We start from the raw sequence: 15,606 nt of genomic DNA, 5'->3' as shown, positions 1-15,606 counted from the left end.
CCCTGTCCTGGCCGTTTCCTAAGCCTCAGGCAGGCAGAGCTGGGGGGATGAAGCTCTCCAGGGTTTGCTTCTCTGAGCCTGGGAACATTAATGAGAGTGCTGGGGTTTGACTCACTCAACAGTCTTTAAAAATAATGTATTTTCGTATCACAACGACAATGAGAATCCAGAGGGCATTGCTCTGGGGTGCTGTAGTGAATAATCATGGTCGATTTGCCTCTGAGCATGCGAGATTCATCCACATCACTCAGTTTCTCCCAAGCATGTTTTCCTGGAGGCTGAGCCCGTGCTGTCGGGAAGGGCCGTGCAGAATTCACAAGCAGGGCTGGAGATAGGAGCAGGGGCCTGGACCCGAGTCCTTCATGATGGGGTGAGGTGAGTGCACCCTATGGGCCAGGCTGGGTGGGTGGGGGGAGGGCAGGCGTTGGCCTCACCCTCAGGACAGGGCCCTCCACCAGGGAGGGAGGAAGCAGCGCCAGGGCCGCGGCTCGGCCCCCTCAGGTGAGGAGTAAATCACGTATAGCAAATCGCCTGCATTCCATCCGTTGCTCTGTCCCCCAGGCCATCCCCATGGCACCTCTGCTGTTTGTTCTGCCGCCAGGGTCCACTGAGCACCTGCCATGCCACACCCTAGGTCAGGAGGTCCAACCTGGCGGAATGCAATGGTCAAGGTCTCTGTCCGCCTGCGGCCTCCATCCTGGGCTGATGCACTGGGGAATCATTTATTGTCCCAAACTGTGACAGCTGTGGGAAGGAAAGTGTCAGAGTGTGTCAAAGGCTGTGACTCAGGCTGCGGTGCTCTTGGGGGCTTCTCTGGAGGGGACGACTGTCCTGGGTGCAGGTGTGGCTGGAGAGGAGGGAGGTGAGGCCGCCTGGGCCAGTGGCGCTGCCCGCTGAGCTGTGAGGAGGGCGGGCCTCGGTCAGCAGTGGCCACTGGGTCCCAGCCCAGGCGCTGAGGGAGGGGTTGCTTCGTCCCCCCGGCTCTCACCCACCTGTCTCCCACCCCCGTGATGTGACTCAGCTGCTCACCCTACTAGAGTCTCTTTCCTGTTCCTTTGTTCTGTGTCTGGCCGTGGGATGGGACACGGGCGGAGGCTGGGAAGGCACCTGCTGGCTCTTCCTGTCACCCTCGCCGAGCGGTGTCTAGGCTCCCCGGTGGAGAATGAGACACACTCGAGGGATGGGACAGAGCTGCCTGGTGGCAGCCGAGAGCCAAGCAGCCCTAGACGAGTGAGTGAGTCCCAAGTGACCCCGGCAAGGACAGAAGAGCCACCTGCTGAGCCCAGCCTGACCCCTGACCTGCGGCTTGTGAGCTAAATACATACTCGGGTTGAAACCAGAGTTTCCGGGTGATTTGTTTCTAAGCATTATTGCTACAAAGGCAAACTGATGCAGTGAGGAAGTGTGAAAGGAGGCTGGAGGGGGTGGGGCAGACTCTGCAGGGCCTGGGCCACACGCAGTGAGAGGTCTGGGGCACTGAGCAGTTGGGGCTGGGGTGACGGGTCAGCTGTGACTTCCCTGCGCACTTGGCACTCTGCAGAGGGCTCTGAGAATCTCTTTTGCCACGAGGAAGAGCCTCAGGGGAGCTCGCTGGGCAGGGGGTGGTCTGGGCTGTGCATAAGCGGGATTGACACCAGGCTGGGCTGGCGGGGGCGGGGGGCCCCCCAGGACTCAGGCCTCAGGGGCTGGAGGGGATGCTCAGGGCTTCCTCCACCCGCAGGATAACAGCAGAGGGAGCCTCTAACCTCCCTCTTCCGCTGGTGTTGGGAAACAGCCATGGGGCTCACGGGGCCTCCTCGGAGGACCTATGCCGCCTCTCCATCACTCAGCTCCCTCAGCGCGGGGAGGAAATGACCGCTCAGTTCTATTATCTCCAAAGCTGAAGGATGATCTCAAGTTTTATCGGCGAGGAAACTCATTTGATTTTAAATGATTTTCGGCCTGGAAGTTAGTAGATTTTAGGAGGCTCTTAAATAAATTGCCTAGAAATAAAGATGAGCTGCTGGTTTACGGTGAAACTTAATCTGTCCTGACTGGAACATTTGCAGAGATTTGGCTCAGGGACGCTGGACCTGGCTGGGCAGAGCAGAGAGACGGGGGTGTCCTCGGTGTTAAAAATGGGGCTGTGCGCAAATGTGCCACATCTGTGACATATTTATTGTTCTTTGTGCTTTCGCATGTAGAAAAATAAAGCAAACTTTTTCTGATTATGTCAGTAATTGATGTTTATTGTAGATAACTTGTAAAATAAACTGAAGCATAAAAAAGAAAATAAGTGTTGTCTCTAAAGCTGTAGCTCCATGAAAATCACACTTTACATTTCAGTTACGCATTCCACATAACTCTCCTCGATTTTACAAAACTGAGCACATACTGGGCATGAGTTTGTAACATTTTAAAAACGTAATAGATTCTGTATACATTATACTTTCTATAACATGATTTAAATGCCGGAGGGGTAGCCACTGTTTAAACACACCGCATTTATCCAGCCAGTCTCCTCCTGCTGGATGTGGAGCTCTTCCCTCGCTGTTTCAGGGTACGAGTCAACCTAGGCTGGAGGTCACTGCAGGGAAAAGCTACTGCCAAACCTCAGTGGCTGTGATGGTTAATTTTAGGTATCACCTTGCCTGGGTTGAGGGATACCTCGAACGCTGGTGAAGCATTCTTACTGCATGTGTCTGCGTGATGCCTGAGTCGGTGGACAGAGTGGAGAAGCTCCACCCTCGCCCATCCAGTGGAGAAGCTCCACCCTCGCCCATCCAGTCGGCTGGGGGCCCAGATAGAACGAAAAGGTGGAGGAAAGGTGAATTCCCTCTCTCTCTCTCTCTCTCTCCTCCTCTCCCTGCCTCCTCCTTCCTGTCTCTCTTTCTCGCCCTCTCTTTCTCTCTCTCTCACCCTCTCTTTCTCTTTCTCTCTCTCTCTCCTGGAGCAGGAATGCCCTTCTTATTTTATTAGTTTATTTTTTATTTTTAGAGACAGAGTCTCGCTCTGTTGCCCAGGCTGGAGTGTGGTGGTGCGATCTCGGCTCACTGCAAGCTCCGCCTCCCGGGTTCACGCCATTCTCCTGCCTCAGCCTCCCGAGTAGCTGGGACTACAGGCACCCGCCACCACGCCCCGCTGATTTTTGTATTTTTAGTACAGACGGGGTTTCACTGTGTTAGCCAGGGTGGTCTCAATCTCCTGACCTCATGATCTGCCTGCCTCGGCCTCCCGAAGTGCTGGGATTACAGGCGTGAGCCACCGTGCTCAGCCAGGAATGCCCTTCTTCTCCTGCCCTTGGAGATCAGAACTCCAGGTTCCCTGGCCTTTGGCCCCCAGGGCTTGGCCAGCATCCGCCACCCCTTGTTCTCACGCCTTCAGCCTTGGACTCAGAGTCACACCATTACCTTCCCCGGTTCTGAGGCCTTCAGACTTGGACTGAGACATGATACCAGCTTCCTTGTTTCTCCAGCGTGCAGACAGCCTGTGGGACTTCTCAGTCTCTATAATCATGTAAAAGAAATTGAAGAGGATACAAACAAATGGAAAGACATCCCATGCTCATGGGTCAGAATTAATATTGTTAAAATGGCCATACTACCCAAAGCAGTCTACAGATTCAATGCAATTCCTATCAAAACACCCATGACATTATTCACAGAAATAGAAAAAAAAATCTTAACATTAAAAAGATCTTAATAATCTTAACATTAACATTCTTAACCACAAAGGACACAGAATAGCCCAAGCAATTCCCAGCAAAAAGAACAAAGCTGGTACAAAAATTAGTTGGATGTGGTGGCACACACCTGCAATTCTAGCTGCTCAGGAAGCTGAGGCAGGAGAATCACTTGAACCTAAGAGGCAGAGGTTGCAGTGAGCTGAGATTGTGCCACTGCACTCCAGCCTGGGCCACAGAGTGAAACTCCATCTAAAAAGAAAAAAAAAAAAACCTGCTGGAGGAATCACATTACCAGACCTCAGAATATATGACAAAGCTGTGGTAACCAAAACAGCATGGTACTGGCATTAAAAAAACAGATACATAGACCAATGCAACAGAGTAGATAACCTAGAAATTAATCCCTCTATCTAGCACTAACTGATTTTTAACAAAGGTGCTAAGAGCACCCATTGGGGGAAGGGACAGCCTCTTCAATAAAAGGTGCTGGAAAACCTGGATATCCATATGCAGAAGAACGAAGCTAGACCCCCACCTCTCACCCTACACAAAAATCAACTCAAAACGGATAAAAAACATAAGTAGAAGACCCAAAAGTACAAAACAAAGGGGGAATGCCTTAGGACATTGGCCCGGAAAATATTTTATCAGTAAGATCACAAAAGCACAGGCAACACAAGCAAAAATAAACACATGGAGTTTATGTCAAACTAAAAAGCTTCTGCACAGCGAGGGAGTTTGTGTCAAACTAAAAACCTTCTGCACAGTGAGGGAAACAATCAAGAGAGTGAAAAGCCAACTTACCAAATGGGAGAAGATATTTGCCAACTACTCATCTGACAAGGGACTAATGTCCAGAACATACAAGAAACTCAAACAACTCAACAGCAAAAAACCAGATTAAACAGCAACAATTTGATTTAAACATTGGCGAATGATCTGAACAGATATTTCTCAAAAGAAGACATGCAAATGGTCAACAGATCTATAAAAGAATGCTCAACATCACTAACCATCAGAGAACTGCAAATCAAAACCATGAGGAGATACCATCTTATACCAGTCAGAACTGGTCTATTATCAAAACGACAAGAAGTAACAAATGCCGGCAGGGATGCAGAGAAAAGGGAATCCGCACCCTGTTGGCGGGAAGGTGAACGAACACAGCTGCTGTGGAGAACAGCATGGAGGCTACTCGGGAAACTGCAGACACGATCCAGAAACCACTTCTGGGTGTTTATCCAAAGGGAAGGAAGTCAGTGCATCAGAGAGACATCCTCACCCTGTGTTGACTGCGGCACCGTTCACAGCAGCCATGATATGGAACCAACCTGGGTGTCCGACAGCAGATGACTGATGAAGAAAGTGTGGCACACACACCGCAGAATACTATTCAGCCATGAAAAAGGATGAGTCCTGTCACTGGTGGCAACATGGATGGAACTGGAGGACATTAGGTTAAATGAAATAAGCCAGGAACAGAAAGACAAATATCACATGTTCTCACATGGGGAAGCTAAAAAATGTTGACCTCAAAGAAGTAAAAATTAGAACAGAACATACTGGATGGTGGGAAGGGGAGAGGAAAGGAGAGGGAAAGATTTGTTAAAGGAAACAAAATTACCAGTCAGTGGGGGGGAGGTGTGAGTGTCTATGGCACTACAGGATGACCAGAGTTCATATGTTATATAGTTTCAAACAGCTGGAAGGACATTTAATGTTCCTAACAGAAATAAATGATAAGTGTTTGAGACAATGGTGTTTAAAAAAAGAAACTTCAGCCAAATTAAATCTAAAAGAGTGTAATTGAGCAAAGAACAATTTGCAAATAGAGTAGGTGCGGAGACTCCCGCGCAGCCACGTGGCAGAAGAAGATTTATGGACGGGAAAAGGCAAGTGATGTACAGAAAACAGAAGCGAGGGACACAAATGGCTGGATTGGTGGCAGCTCGGCGTTTGTCTTATTTGAACACGGTTTGAACAGTTGACCACCTGTGATTGGCCAAAGCTCAGTGATTGGCATGAGAGTAGGTGACGGTCTGTTTGCACCTCCATGTAGGCTACAGTTCACCATGTACGGAGAAACCTTCAGGCCGAGCTTAAAATGTGTAAGGTTGCAGCTTTAGGCCAAACTTGATTCAACAATGGATATGCTAATTAATCTGATCAGTGTGGGTTGTATGTATCAAAAGAGCACTATGTAACCCTTGAATATTATACAATTATTCTATGTCAAAACATTTAAAAATTGGGAAAATACAAATTACTCCAAAGAGGAAATGGAGACATAGACATCTTCTCCAAAGAAGCTCTGCAAAGCCAACAAACCCATGGAAAGATGCTCCACATCACTCATCGTTAGGGGCGTGCAGATCAAACCGCAGTGAGAAACCACCTCGCACACATAGTCAGATGACTGCCGAAAACCAGGAAGTACAAGTGCTGGTGAAGATGCGGAGAAGCGGGAATCCTTGTGCATTGCTGGTGGGAAGGAGAGTGGCGTAGCTACTGCGGAAGAGAGCGTGGAGGGTCCTCAAAAAATTAAAACTAGAGCTACTGTAGGATCAGCAATTCCTCTCTGGGTAGACACCCTAAATAGTTAAAGGCAACGGCCGGGTGCGGGGGCTCACGCCTGTAACCCCAGCACCGTGAGAGGCCGAGGCGGGTGGATCACCTGAGGTCAGGAGTTCAAGACCAGCCTGGCCAACATGGTGAAACCCCGTCTCTATAAAAATACAAAAAAATTAGCCGGTCATGGTGGCGGGCTCCTGTCATCCCAGCTACTCAGGAGGCTGAGGCAGGAGAATGGCTTGAACCCGGGAGGCGGAGGTTGCAGTGATCTGAGATCACACCACTGCACTCCAGCCTGGGCAACAGAGCAAGTCTCTGTCTCAAGAAAAAAAAATTGAAGGCAAGGTCTCAGATATTTGCACGGCCATGTTCATACAACATTATTCACAACAGACAACAGGTGAACACAGCCCAGATGTCCATTGACATGAACAGATAAACGCAATGCAGTCTACCCATACAATGGGACATTATTCCGCCTTAAAAAGGAAGGAAATTCTAATGCAGGCTGCGAGGTGGATGGACCTCAAGGACGTTAGGCGAAGTGAACTGAGCCAGTGATTCCACTTACATGAGGTCCCCAGAGTCATCAGATTTAGAGAAAGTAGAACAGAGGTTGCCAGAGTCGGGGGAGGGCAGTGGGGAGTTTGCGCTTCATGGGGACAGGGTTTCCGTTTGGGAAGATGGGAAGGTTCTGGAGGTGGGTGCTGGTGATGGCTGCACAGCAACGTGAATGTGCCTCCTCCTGCTGAAGATGCAGTTTTAAGAATGGTTAAAAATGGTTAAAACCGCAAACCTTATGTCACGCATGTTTTGCCACAATTAAAAATAATTAACTGCTGCCGGGCGCGGTGGCTCACGCCTGTTATCCCGGCACTTTAGGAGGCCGAGGTGGGCAGATCACAAGGTCAAAAGATCGAGACCATCCTGGCCAAATGGTGAAACCCCGTCTCTACCAAAAATACAAAAAATTATCTGGGTGTGGTGGTGGGCGCCTGTAAACCCAGCTACTCAGGAGGCTGAGGCAGAAGAATTGCTTGAACCTGGGAGGTGGAGGCTGCAGTGAGCCAAGACTGTGCTGTTGCCCTCCAGCCTGGGTGACAGAGCAAGACTCCATCTCAAAAAAAAAAAAAAAAAATTAATTGCATCTAAAACTTACCTTCACAACATTTAGACTGGTCTTAGCCAAAAACCATGGCCTGGCCAAATTGACATCTAAAATTAACCATCTTATACTGAAATCCAGGGCTGAGGAGGGAGGGATAGATTCTAGGGAGGGAAATCTAGAATCGAGTTTAGCTTTCAAGAGAGGAGAGACGGGTGCTGAGCAGACAAAGCCAGCGGTGGATGGAAGAGCCATGCCGGGTCCGTGCTTGGGGTCACTGGGTGTCGCTGGGGTCGCTGGGGGTCGTTAGGGGTGCTGGGGTCACTGGGAGTCGCTGGGGGTCTCTGGGCATTGCTGGGGTCACTGGGAGTCGCTGGGGGTCTCTGGGCGTTGCTGGGGTCACTGGGGTCACTGGGGTTGCTGGGGGTCGCTGGGGTCGCTGGGGGTAGCTGGGGGTCACTGGGCATTGCTGGGGGTCGCTGGGGTCGCTGGGGGTCGCTGGGGTCACTGGGGTCGCTGGGGGTCGCTGGGGTTGCTGGGGTCGCTGTGGGTCACTGGGGTTGCTGGGGTCGCTGGGGGGTCACTGGGGTTGCTGGGGTCGCTGGGGGGTCACGGGTTGCTGGAGTCGCTGGGGGTCATTGGGGTTGCTGGGGTCGCTGGGAGTCGCTGGGGTCGCTGGGGGTCGTTAGGGGTGCTGGGGTCACTGGGAGTCGCTGGGGGTCTCTGGGCATTGCTGGGGTCGCTGGGGGTCACTGGGCGTTGCTGTTTCTCCCAACGCCTGGTCGGTTTTCTCTGCTGTGACCGGGGAGAATGGGGTAAAGGGCTTGCGCGCTGACACAGCGTCCCCTCCTGTCCTTGTCACCCCAGAACTCAGGCAGGAAACAGAGCAACCCTGTGACGGGAGAACAGGGAGTGGGAAGGTGGGGGGTTGTGGGGTCGGAGGTCGTGGCTGCTCTGAGGAGGGCTGAGACCTCGATGAGACCTCACGGCCGGGGCCCTGACTCCTGGAGTCCACTCTGTTGAGCCACGGGACACGGTTCTAGGCATCCTGGGGTGGTGCCCGAGAGGCTCAGCTCCTCCTCCTCCGTCTGCTGGGAGCTGGTGGATACGGCCAAGTCCAGAAACGTCTCTCGACCATTGCTCAGCCTGTCCGCTCCCGCCTTTGCCCTGGGTCTGACAGCTTCCCTCTGCATTCCTAGGATCTCCCCGGGGGGGCTGTGCCGGAGGACTGGGCTTGTGGCCTCTTTCCCCTCCCTCAGTTGCACAACCTTTGGGCCTGCCGCCTCCGGGGCTGCTAAAAATGATCGCTTCTGTTGTGATGGAATGTGGAAGCGCGTTCCATCCAGGTGGCGCTGTTATTATCTGGTGTTGAATTTCAAGTAAAATAAAAATTAAAATTCCCAGTGCTGGTTCATCTGCGCTCGTGAGTCTCATCCCTGCCTGCCATGCGGTGCGCTGTGCATTCACAGAATGGCCGTGCTAATGGCGTCAGAGATGTAATTATATTTATAATTGGACACATAAATCAGCTGCGTCTTTTGTGGGGCTGGATCTAAATGTGGTGTGGTGCATGAGCTGTTTACAGGTATGTGTACAAGGATACGCATGCAGGCCTGTGCTCATCTATGTAGGCATGTGTGTGCGTGCACACGTGTGCATGCATTGTGTGTTGCATGAGTGTGTGTGTGTGGATATGCGTGTGAGAATGCATGTGTGCACCTGTTCAGTGGGTATTTACGAGCAAACTCTTCTCTAATCACGCCTTGCTGTATTCCTGGGCAGACCAGGGTGAACAAACAGGATGTCCTGCCCTCATTCTTCTTGGTCACGGATGGTGGAAACTAATGTGCTGGGCATCCAGGGAAAGTGGATGCCACCCCCCGGGGCCTGCCAGCAGGAGCTTGTGCAGATTCTGGTGTTTGAGATGGAAAGAGTGCCTGGTAGCAGTGCTGGCTGGCGGGGCTTGGCCCTGGGTGCCCAGGAAGGCACCTGCCCTCATGGCACAACTACAGGCTCGCCCAGTCCCCTTCCACGGGGCGATTCCCTCCTGCTCTCATACCTGTGAGGCTGTGTCCAGCCAAGCAGAGCAGCAGTTGCTTGAGAAGGGGCCGACACTGCTGGTTGCCTAGGCAACCCCTCCCTGGCTCACCAAGGCCAGATTTGTTCAGGCTCCGGGCAGCAGCCGTGTGCTTAGGGAAGGCGGCCCCTCCCCAGCCCCTGCGTGACGCCCCATTGGCCTCAGCCCACGGTGGAATTCAGTCAGCCTTGCCATGGTTGGAGAGACCTGAACCAGCCAGGCCGCCCTGACGGCGGGACCCTGGGAGGGTCTGAGGGGCTGCAGGGAGTTGTCCTCACTCTCACAAAGGAACACGAGGAAGGGCTGGGTCCTGGGGCTCTGGGATGGTGACACAGGAGGGGGCTGTGGGGTGGGCAGCTGCTATGCAGTCCCTATGAGGGATGAGCTGCCTCTTATCCTTTCAGTTGCTTTTCAGCTGGGTTTTCTGTTACAGCTGAGAGCGTCCGGACGGGTGCAGGGACCGAGGATTCATCGGTGATTCTTACACTCAACCCAGAGCCGAGACTTCTTATCTACAGGGCGCGTGGCCACGTGGCACCTGGGCTAGAAACCCAGAGCTGAGGGTTATTATCTACAGGGCATGTGGCCGCGTGGCACCTGGGCCAGAAACCCAGAGCTGAGGCTTCTTATCTACAGGGCGCGTGGCCACGTGGCACCTGGGCTAGAAACCCAGAGGTGAGGCTTCTTATCTACAGGGCGCATGGCCGCGTGGCACCTGGGCCAGAAACCCAGAGCTGAGGCTTCTTATCTACAGGGAGCGTGGCCACGTGGCACCTGGGCCAGAAACCCAGGGCTGAGGCTTATTATTTACGTGGCGTGTGGCTGCGTGGCACCCGAGCCAGAAACTGGGAACTGAGGCTTATTATCTAAAGGGAGAATGGCCGTGTGGTGCCTGGGTCGGCTTTTCTGTCAAGGTGCCATGGGCCTCAGCAAACAAAGCCAGAGCTCTCCTTCCTCCCTCTCCAGGAGTGGCTGGTACAAGACCCATCTCTCAGCCTTTGCAGGCAATGCTTTGGGCATCCACAAAGAATACGGTAAACATGGTGGAATCCCAGGCACTGCTGGAGGCTTTCTGGGCCCCTCCACAGACTCACTTGCAAATTCTTCCCTCAGTCCTAACAGCTCCTGGCATTAGGGTTTGGCTATGCCACTGCCTGTGAGTGACCCTGGACACTGCCTTGTCCTCAGCCTGTGAGTGACCCTGGACACTGCCCTCGTCCCCGCCTGTGAGTGACCCTGGATGCTGCCCTCGCCGCCGCCTGTGAGTGACCCTGGACGCTGCCCTCGCCCCCGCCTGTGAGTGACCCAGGACGCTGCCCTCGCCCCCGCCTGTGAGTGACCCTGGACGCTGCCCTCGCCCCCGCCTGTGAGTGACCCTGGACGCTGCCCTCGTCCCCGCCTGTGAGTGACCCTGGACGCTGCCCTCGTCCCCGCCTGTGAGTGACCCTGGACGCTGCCCTCGTCCCCGCCTGTGAGTGACCCTGGACGCTGCCCTTGTCCCCGCCTGTGAGTGATCCTGGATGCCGCCCCTGTCCCTGCCTGCTGCGGAAGAAGGTAGGAGGGCCTCACCCCTGCCAACGGTACCTTCTGAGCCTAGTTCCTCACTGGCCACTGTTTTTGGAAGTCCTCTTTGCAGAACTGGCCTCAAAGGCTCAAGGTCAAAGCACCCCCATGAGCTGCTTTGGAAAAAGAGATTTCATCTGACAACAAGGGAGGCGGCTGAGCCAGGAACTTGTGATGTCACTGGGCTTCTGGGCCAGCAGGAGGCTGAGAGGCACAAATGTAGAGAAATACAAAGGTTCCCTCTTGTTTAAATTAAGCAAATTAAGAGGAAGTGGCCTGAATTCCGTCTGCGGGCACCGTTTGCACAGATGTGGTGGCCACAGAAGCCACTCACCCTGCCCCATCGCCCGAGGCAAGGATGAGCCTGGTGGTGCCAGGTGCCGCTCTGAGACGTGGGACCCTCTCCCACTCTGTGGACCTCCCGACTCCTGAATGCCTCTTGGATGAGCAGAGATGGTGGCCTCGGGCTGAGCCGGGCAGTTTCCAGGCCAGGCTGGAACGGGTGGCTCCCTCCTCTCCATCCTGGCCAAAGCCTGTCCTGACGGCAGCTCAGGTATGGCTGGAGTCTGAGTCATTGGGTCCTTTGTCACTGATCTGGCTGCTGGCCAGGAACTGGGACACTGAGGCCACGGCATGGGGACAGGGGGATGTGCCCACGTAATGCACCTCGTGGACCTGTGGGGGCTGGTCCCCAAAGCAGCACCCATCATTTGGGATTATGGTCAACTGCATCTAACAGAAGCCCAACTTTGGCAATTTAAACAAACAGGGGGACAGAGAGGCAGCGTTGGGAAGAAGCGACTCCTGAGGACGTCAGTGGGATCTCAGACTCACCCCCGCCCGACCATCTGTCGCTTGACCTCACGGCCACAAAGTGGCTGCCACCCCTCCAAGCATCACACCCACATTCCAACAGGGAGAGGGAACGGGGCAATGGCTAAGTCAGAAAGCCTGAGCCTCTCCCAGAAATCCCCAGGGATTTGACACAAGGTCACGCATCGACACAAGGTCACACGTCACTGCAAGGGCATCTGCGGAGTGTGGTTTCTAAAGCTGTCCTGCTAAACTCCACACCAAATCGGGTCTGCTGGGAAGCAAAGGGGAGGGTGGGCCCAGTGGACTGCTGATGGCTGCTGCCACAGCCCGGGGAGAGAACAGAGCAGAGGGGACAGGTCAAGAGGTCAAGGGACCAAGGGGGCAAGGGGCCAAGAGGTCAAGGGGCCAAGCGGCCCAGCCCTCCATCACAAGGGCCAGGCAGGGAGGGCACGAGACACGCCCGGGTGGAGAAGGCGGCTGCACACAAGTGAAATGGCCATTTTGAGTTCATTAAAAAAGTTATGACGTGTTTGTTTTTTAGAGTGGTTTAGGTTACAGGAAATCGAGCAGAAAGTACAGAGCCCCTCCCCTGCCGCCAGCGTCCCCTGTAATTAACACGTTATGCTGGCGAGGCGCACCTGTTACCACAGGCGGGCCATCACACGCGTTCAGTAACTAAAGTCCACATTCGTGTCGGGGCCCCCGTGCTGCACATCCTGTGGGTTTTGACAAATGCATAATGACACGCGATCGTGTGAAGACACGTAACGACGGGCATCCATCGTGCATCACACAGCGGCGTTTCACTGCTCCCAGAGTCCTCTGTGTGGGTACCAGCTCTGCATTTATTTAATCCTCACCACCCACCTCGAGGAAGCTTGGATGATTGCAGACATTCTACAGAAAAGGAAACTGAGGCATCAATCCACTAACCTCATTCCCCGGGGAGCGGAGCTGGCATTGGACATCATGTGTGACTGGTCCTGGTGTGAATTCTCCCCAGGGAGCAGAGCCCGCATTGGACAGCACACGGGACTGGTCCCAGTCTGAGCTCTCAAAGGAGTGGGGTTCACATCCTCAGCGTTTTGTCTGTAATTATTACACTTAGTCCAGGTGTAATTACCCATAATTTGAGGAGGAAAGCGGTCATGTATTTACCTTGTAATTTGCGGTCGCACCTTAGACTGATGTGCTGCCTTTTCCTGCGGAAAGCTCTGGAACCCTTGAAGAATCTGCAGAGCGCAGACAGCACAGCGAGGCGTGAGTGTGCGGGCCGCTGGTGTGGGTGACGGAGGGCAGACAGCACAGCGAGGCGTGAGTGTGCGGGCCGCTGGTGCGGGTGACGGAGGGCAGACAGCACAGCGAGGCGTGAGTGTGCGGGCCGCTGGTGCGGGTGACGGGGGGCAGACAGCACAGCGAGGCGTGAGTGTGCGGGCCGCTGGTGCGGGTGACGGGGGGCAGACAGCACAGCGAGGCGTGAGTGTGCGGGCCGCTGGTGCGGGTGACGGGGGGCAGACAGCACAGCGAGGCGTGAGTGTGCGGGCCGCTGGTGCCGGTGACGGGGGGCAGACAGCACAGCGAGGCGTGAGTGTGCGGGCCGCTGGTGCGGGTGATGGAGGGCAGCACAGCGAGGCGTGAGTGTGCGGGCCGCTGGTGCGGGTGATGGAGGGCAGCACAGCGAGGCGTGAGTGTGCGGGCTGTTGGTGCAGGTGGAGGGCGCAGACAGCACAGCGAGGCGTGAGTGTGCGGGCTGCTGGTGCAGGTGATGGAAGGCAGCACAGCGAGGCGTGAGTGTGCGGGCTGCTGGTGCGGGCAGCAGAGCGTCCCCGCTGCCTGGGGTGGGTTCACTGCACAAGCTGCTCTCCTGGGCTGTGTCCTGGGGACAGCTCAGGTCTGGACTTTGGCCCAACCCACGCAGCCCCGCCCGGACCTGTTCCCACCTGGCCAAGCTCCCTGCTGGCTCCTCTCCCCTGGGCTGCCTTCACCCGCACACTGAGTGACCCGACGCCCGCTGCACAGAAGGTCGTGTCACAGTGGGGGGTGCCCAGGCCTCCCTGTGGGGCGGAGGGAAGCCTCTGTAGCTGTGGGCTTGCAAATGTGAGATGTGGGCGCCCAAAAGCCCGGCGAGGGTCCAACAGGGCCGCCTTGGGCAGCATGGCCTTCAGAACGCCTCGTGGGGAGAGGTGGTGCGTGTGTAGCTGGGACTAGGAGGGAGGGTGGGGAGGGTCATGCTGGGAGCATCTCCGGCGCTTCCTCAGAATCCCGGCCGCTCAGGGCATCGCAGAGGCTGCCCATCCCAAGAAACGCCGTGGAGGGGCCGTGGAGGGCGCTGTGGAAGGAGGGAGCATCGGGCCGGGAACTGCGTGGCCATTGTGGCATTCCAGCTGTGGCCTCCCCGCCACCCCCCCAGCCCTGGCCCAGCCTGACCCCCAGGGCTGTGCAGCCCCTTCCAGCGCGTTCCCTGCACCTGCTCTACCCCTTTCCCTCCTGAGGCCAGCGCGTCGGAGGCCGTGGTGCAGCATGTTCCCAGTGTCAGCTGTGGCAGGACCCCCTTTCTGTGGAGGCCGTGAGGATGACTACAGGCTGCCATTCACGCAGACGTATTTTCTCACTGTTCCGGAGGCAGCAAAGCCACGATCAAGGTGTCACTGGTTCCTCGGAGGCTGTCAGGGGTGGGGAGTCTGCCCCAGGCCTCCCTCCTGGGCCATCTCCATCTCCCTGCACCAACCTCTACGTCCAAATCTCCCCTTTCCATAAGCTCGGGAGGGGTGGGGTCAGGCCCTTCTGTGTGTCTGACTCTGGGATGGGGGTGGCTCCTGCCTGCGGCCGATGAGGACATCCCAGGGAGGCCCCGAGGGCCCCTCTGCATCCCAGCCCTTCCCGCCTTTGTCCTTCAGACCACACGGGTCACAGACGGTCAGGAAATGGAGGTGGCGGTGTGTCTCCTTCACGCAGTGGGCTCCTTGGCTGAGCTGTGCAGTAGCCTGTTCATTAAGCCTGGCTGCAGCATCCTAGTAGCTTAATTATGGGCTTCATTACAAGGGAAGATCAATAGCCAGAATGACAAAAGCTCAAAGATAATGGAAACAAATAAAGTACTTTGTCTTAGGTGACACTAAAGCTGTCTGGTCTGACAAATCCTCCTCCAGTCTGGCCTTCCGGCTCCTCCGAGGGTCCATTTGGGTTGAATGGAAAACAGCCGTACACCCAGCCCAGAGGAGGCTGTGGATGGAGCTCCGGGCAGCACTCTACTCCCTACCCCACGTGCCTCTGATGTGGGTGCAGATCATGGTGCTGGACCAGTTTCTGGGTGAGCTGGGGAGACGCCTCTGCATTACCCGTGTCCACCGGGGACCCGGCCGCCCTTCTCCTCTGAAGACACCGTGGTTGACACACATCTCAGTCCCCAGGGGACCTGGCCACCCTTCTCCTCTGGGGACACCATGGTTGATGGCCCTTCTCCTCTGGGGACACCCTGGTTGACGGCCGTTCTCCTTTGGGGACACCGTGGTTGATGGCCCTTCTCCTCTGGGGACACCATGGTTGATGTACATCTCAGTCCCCCAGGGGGTTTCCAGTCTAGACGGAAAGACAGACGTGAATCACGTCATCACACCATGGCATTTCTGCAAACTCAGCTGAGTGTGAAAGAAGGAACACGGTGGCCAAGAGAAAGCCAGGCCATCCTGACCCATCCTGGGGTGGGGGCTGAGGTTGGGAAGATGAGGGCAGTGACCCTGATGGAGGGGACAGCAGACCCCAAGGTGGGAGAGGGACTGGCCCGTCCGAGAAACTCGGAGAGGACCAGAG

At 55.2% G+C, this 15,606-nt stretch overlaps 1 long non-coding RNA gene across 1 annotated transcript; it reads left to right on the top strand.

The window, feature by feature from the left end:
• Positions 1-8,755: 8,755 nt before the first annotated feature.
• Positions 8,756-15,382, top strand: LOC129393457 (uncharacterized). Its single transcript, XR_008620320.2, has 3 exons — positions 8,756-8,925; positions 9,851-13,455; positions 13,559-15,382. It is a non-coding gene; the product is annotated as an uncharacterized LOC129393457 (long non-coding RNA).
• The last annotated feature ends 224 nt before the right edge of the window (positions 15,383-15,606 follow it).

The sequence above is a fragment of the Pan paniscus genome, chromosome 10 (assembly GCF_029289425.2).
Source record: "Pan paniscus chromosome 10, NHGRI_mPanPan1-v2.0_pri, whole genome shotgun sequence".
NCBI lineage: Eukaryota > Metazoa > Chordata > Mammalia > Primates > Hominidae > Pan > Pan paniscus.
This window is presented reverse-complemented; position numbering and strand designations above follow the sequence as displayed.